Source organism: Lithobates pipiens, unplaced genomic scaffold (assembly GCF_037356315.1).
Source record: "Lithobates pipiens isolate NorthernLeopardFrog02 unplaced genomic scaffold, aLitPip1_a1.2 Scaffold_10, whole genome shotgun sequence".
In the NCBI taxonomy this organism is placed as follows: Eukaryota; Metazoa; Chordata; class Amphibia; order Anura; family Ranidae; genus Lithobates; species Lithobates pipiens.
In genome coordinates this window covers 55204138-55210137 of record NW_027507686.1, presented here as the reverse complement: position 1 = coordinate 55210137, position 6000 = coordinate 55204138, and positions in this window count along the sequence as shown.

Sequence of the window (6000 nt, the reverse complement as noted above, 5' to 3'; positions counted from 1 at the left end):
ATTATTAATATTATAATTTTTTAGCCTTTTTCAGGTATAAAAGGCACCCTATACCATCGGGATGCCTCGTCCTTCTCGTCCCGGATCCCGGCAGAGGCGTTCTCGTCAGGACGGCGGAGAGTCACCCATCGCCCATCGGACGAGGTCTAGAGCCCGTCGGAGGAGGAGACAGGAGGACCATAGGAGCCGTTCTCCTAGAGACCGCGGCAGAGCTCCTCAACAACCCCCATCACCACCGCCACCCATCCAGCCGGGTGGTGAGGACCAGCTGATATGTACCATTTGTTTTATAGATTTTCAAAATGGAGAAGACACTACGACTCTGCCCTGCAGTCACCAATTCCACCTGGAATGCATCCAGCGATGGGCGCAGCAGAGCAGGACCTGTCCTCTGTGCCGGGCTGCTGTTCCCCGACTGCCCCGCAGACTGCCCACTGATGACCCAATCACCTTTGAAGAAATGCTCAACTACAGGTTTGCCATTCGTGTTGATCCCAATGGTGCTCCATATCTGCTTCTAATCCCCATTGTGTGACACATTTTCTTTTTATATACATTACATGAAGTGGTGTAGTACTAGTTCAGGCAGGGGAGGGCTGGCAGCCTTAGGCCTGGGGGGCAAGTCCAGTCAAGTGGCCCATTGAACCACTTAATCAGCTAGGTGAGTCCACTGGTGGGGGGGAGGGTGTTAGATAAGTCCGCTGGTGGGGGGAGGGTGTTAGATAAGTCCGCTGGTGGGGGGAGGGTGTTAGGTAAGTCCGCTGGTGGGGGGAGGGTGTTAGGTAAGCCCGCTGGTGGGGGGGGGGGGTGTTAGGTAAGTCCGCTGGTGGGGGGAGGGTGTTAGGTAAGTCCGCTGGTGGGGGGAGGGTGTTAGATAAGTCCGCTGGTGGGGGGAGGGTGTTAGATAAGTCCGCTGGTGGGGGGAGGGTGTTAGATAAGTCCGCTGGTGGGGGGGAGGGTGTTAGATAAGTCCTCTGGTGGGGGGGAGGGTGTTAGATAAGTCCTCTGGTGGGGGGGAGGGTGTTAGATAAGTCCTCTGGTGGGGGGGAGGGTGTTAGATAAGTCCGCTGGTGAGGGGGAGGGTGTTAGATAAGTCCGCTGGTTGGGGGGGAGGGTGTTAAGTCCGCTGGTGGGGGGGAGGGTGTTAGATAAGTCCGCTGGTTGGGGGGGAGGGTGTTAAGTCCGCTGGTGGGGGGGAGGTGCTAGAAAAAAAAAAAAAAAACACGCTGCCACTGCCAAAATTTTAAATTGTCTTGATGACTATGCATTATTAATTAAATTTACAACTGAAGCGGATTTTCTCATTCTACTCCATTTTGTGAAGGTTATCACAGATGCCTTACTTCAGGCTGGGGAGCATTGATTGAGTGAGGACTGGAGACACTGAGCCAGGTCCTTGCCACTCTTTGGGGGGGGGGGGGGGGGGGTGATGATCCTGAAGCAGGTCTCATCTTCTCTGCAGACTGCAGCTAGCCACTGCTCCCCATAAGCCCAGCAGGTCACGTGCGACGTGACGTTCTTGACGCCGGGCGTCCCCTCCCCTGACGTGCCACACACCTGGCCTGCCTCTGAGACTCCTGGGAGGTAAGAGTTGTAGTCTGCTGTGCTCACACTAGGGGCGTACCTAGAGCATTTGGCACCCGGGGCGGATCCTATATCTGGCACCCCCCCCACACCATAAAATGTAAAAACACCCACTGTGTCCCCTGCATACCTCTGCATCCTTCAATATCTTTTTGTCACTACTGTGTACCCCCCCTCTCCACAACTGTACCTCTGGACCCCTTTAAATTACACTGCACCCTGCACCTCTGGACCCCTTTACATTACACAGAACCTTGCACCTAAGGACCCCTTTATATTACACAGGACCCTGCACCTCTGGACCCCTTAACATTACACAGGACCTTGCACCTAAGGACCCCTTTACATTACACAGGACCTTGCACCTAAGGACCCCTTTACATTACACAGCAGCCTGCACCTCTGGACCCCTTTACATTACACAGCTCTTGTACCTCTGGACCCCTTACCTCCTGACCCCTTTACATTACACAGCCCTTGTACCTCTGGACCCTTTTACATTACACAGCACCCTGAACCTCTGGACCCCTTTACATTAAACAGCCCTTGTACCTCTGGACCCCTTTACATTACACAGCACTCCGCACCCCTTTACATTACACAGCCCCTCACAGCTCTGGACCCCCTGCATGTTACACAGACCCCCTACAGCGCAGACCCCCCTCCCTACCATGCAGACCCCCATCTACAGTGCAGACCCTCCTACAGTACAGACCCCTCCACCCTACAGCGCAGACCCCCCTACAGTACAGACTCCCCTACAGTACAGACCCCCCTACATTGCCGAATCTTCCCCTACAGTACAGACCCCTCCCCCTACAGTGCAGGACCCCCTCTACAGTGCAGGACCCCTTCTACAGTGCAGGACCCCCTCTACAGTGCAGGACCCCCTCTACAGTGCAGGACCCCTTCTTCAGTGCAGGACCCCCCTACAGTGCAGGACCCCCCTACAGTGCAGACCCCCTCTACAGTGCAGGACCCCCCACAGTAAAGAACCCCCCTAAGGACCCATAATACCTCGAGCCCAAGGCAGTGGCATTGCAGGGGGGAGGTGCGAGCAGCACCCGAGTGGAGTGACATCTGTCGGCTCAGTGATCCGGGACCCGGAGCAATAATCCCCTTCTCTGTGGTCGCATGACTCACGTCCAGGGCCGGACTGGGAATAAAAAACAGCCCTGGAAAAAATGTTATACCAGCCCCATAGCATTATTATACCAGCCCAACAGCATAACGTCATTATTTTTTTGTTCATGAAAGGCCTCTCCACAGTCCACACACGTCTGACTTCTCCCATGACCCCCATTTTAGCGACATTTCCACTCTTGACTCCTCTCCAAACTCCAGAGGACAGTGATATGATACAAGAGATGGTCAGAGACTGCAGACATGATACAAGAGATCAATGCAGTCTCACCAGTGCGTTTCAAATGCAGCCTCACTGTGCCCATAATTGCAGCCTGACTGTGCCCATAATTGGAGAGAGAAAGAGAGAGAGAGAGAGAGAGAGGCTGCACTGGAGAGCGAGAGAGAGAGGGGCTGCACTGGAGAGAGAGAGAGAGAGAGAGAGAGGGGGGCTGCACTGGAGAGAGAGAGAGAGAGAGGGGCTGCACTGGAGAGAGAGAGAGAGAGAGAGAGGGGCTGCACTGGAGAGAGAGGGGCTGCACTGGAGAGAGAGAGGGGGGCTGCACTGGAGAGCGAGAGAGAGAGAGGGGGCTGCACTGGAGAGCGAGAGAGAGAGAGGGGGGCTGCACTGGAGAGAGAGAGAGAGAGAGGGGGGGCTGCACTGGAGAGAGAGAGAGAGAAGGGCTGCACTGGAGAGAGAGAGAGAGGGGATGCACTGGAGAGAGAGAGAGAGAGGCTGCACTGGAGAGAGAGAGAGAGGCTGCACTGGAGAGAGAGAGAGGGGCTGCACTGGAGTGAGAGAGAGAGAGAGAGAGAGAGGGGGGCTGCACTGGAGAGCGAGAGAGAGAAGGGCTGCACTGGAGAGCGAGAGAGAGGGGCTGCACTGGAGAGCGAGAGAGAGGGGCTGCCCTGGAGAGAGAGCGAGAGAGAGGGGGGCTGCACTGGAGAGAGAGAGAGAGAGGGGGGTTGCACTGGAGAGAGAGAGGGGGGTTGCACTGGAGAGAGAGAGAGAGAGAGAGGGGGGCTGCACTGGAGAGAGAGGGGGCTGCACTGGAGAGAGAGAGAGAGAGAGAGAAGGGGAGCTGCACTGGAGAGAGAGAGAGAGAGAGAGAGGGGCTGCACTGGAGAGCGAGAGAGAGAGAGAGAGAGAGAGAGAGAGAAGGGCTGCACTGGAGAGAGGGGGGATGCACTGGAGAGAGAGAGAGAGAGAGGCTGCACTGGAGAGAGAGAGAGGGGCTGCACTGGAGAGCGAGAGAGAGAGGGGGGCTGCACTGGAGAGCGCGAGAGAGAGAGAGAAGGGCTGCACTGGAGAGAGAGAGAGAGGGGCTGCACTGGAGAGAGAGAGAGGGGCTGCACTGGAGTGAGAGAGAGAGAGAGAAGGGCTGCACTGGAGAGCGAGAGAGAGGGGCTGCACTGGAGAGCGAGAGAGAGGGGGGTTGCACTGGAGAGAGAGAGGGGGGTTGCACTGGAGAGAGAGAGGGGGGTTGCACTGGAGAGAGAGAGAGAGGGGGGTTGCACTGGAGAGAGAGAGGGGGGTTGCACTGGAGAGAGAGAGAGGGGGGGCTGCACTGGAGAGAGAGGGGGCTGCACTGGAGAGAGAGAGAGAGAGAAGGGGGGCTGCACTGGAGAGAGAGAGAGGGGGGAGCTGCACTGGAGAGGGAGAGGGGGGGGCTGCATTGGAGAGGGGGAGAGAGAGAGAGAGAGAGGGGGGGTGGCTGCACTGGAGAGAGAGAGGTTATACAGCTTGCAGGCAGCACCTTAATCCTTTGCTCCACGGCTGCCGTTCACTTCTCCTATGCCCTTACGACTGGCTGCATGCAGACTGAGAACAGTGGGCGGTGCTGGCGCCGCACAGGCCAGATGGAAGGAGGAATTAAGCAGCACCACGAGTCCACGACGTTATGACGTTCTCCTGCTCCTCCCATCAGGCACATCACTCCGCAGGTTCAACCTGCAGGTCAGTGGGCGGCGCCGGATCAGAGAAGGCATTGGATGCTGCCAGCGCCGCCTCTGCTCTTTGTATTACTGACAGCCAGAGCCAGGCAAGCAGCCCTTAGTGCAGACGGCCTACCGGGAAACAGCGTAAAAAAAAAAAGAAATGAACAAACGGCCAGCGGCCGTTTTAAACATAATGTAGGTGCCGGCCTGGGGGGAAATTTCCCCCCTGCCCCCCGGCCCAGCCTGCCCCTGAGTTCAGGGGTCTCCAAACCTTCTAAAGAAAGGACCAGTTTACGGTGGGAGGAATAGTGCCCCATTATTGGAGTCAGTGGGAGGAATAGCGCCCCATTATTGGAGTCAGTGGGAGGAATAGCGCCCCATTATTGGAGTCAGTGGGGGAATAGTGCCCAATTATTGGAGTCAGTGGGGGAATAGTGCCCAATTATTGGAGTCAGTGGGAGGAATAGTGCCCCATCATTGGAGTCAGTGGGAGGAATAGTGGCCCATCATTGGAGTCAGTGGGGAATAGTGCCCCATCATTGGAGTCAGTGGGAGGAATACTGCCCCGTCATTGGAGTCAGTGGGGGAATAGTGCCCCATCATTGGAGTCAGTGGGAGGAATACTGCCCCGTCATTGGAGTCAGTGGGAGGAATAGTGGCCCATCATTGGAGTCAGTGGGGGAATAGCGCCCCATCATTGGAGTCAGTGGGAAGAATAGTGCCCCATTATTGGAGTCAGTGGGGGAAGAGTGCCCCATTATTGGAGTCAGCAAGGGCAATAGTGCCCCATTATTGGAGTCCGCGGGGGGGATAGTGCCCCATTATTGGAGTCAGCGGGGGGGGATAGTGCCCCATTATTGGAGTCAGCGGGGGGAATAGTGCCCCATCATTGGAGTCAGTGGGAGGAATAGTGCCCCATCATTGGAGTCAGTGGGAGGGAATAGTGGCCCATCATCTGAGTCAGTGGGAGGAAAGTGGCCCATCATCGGAGTCAGTGGGAGGAATAGTGCCCCATCATTGGAATCAGTGGGAGGAATAGTGCCCCATCATTGGAGTCAGTGGGAGGAATAGTGCCCCATCATTGGAGTCAGTGGGGGAATAGTGCCCCATCACTGGAGTCAGTGGGGGAATAGTGCCCCATCATTGGTGTCAGTGGGAGGAATAGTGGCCTATTATTGGAGTCAGTGGGGAAATAGTGCCACATCATCGGAGTCAGTGGGAGGAATATTGGCCCATTATTGGAGTCAGTGGCGGAATAGTGCCCCATTATTGGAGTCAGTGGGAGAATAGGGCCCTATAATTGGAGTCAATGGGGGGAATAGTGCCCCATCATTGGAGTCAGTGGGGGAATAGTAC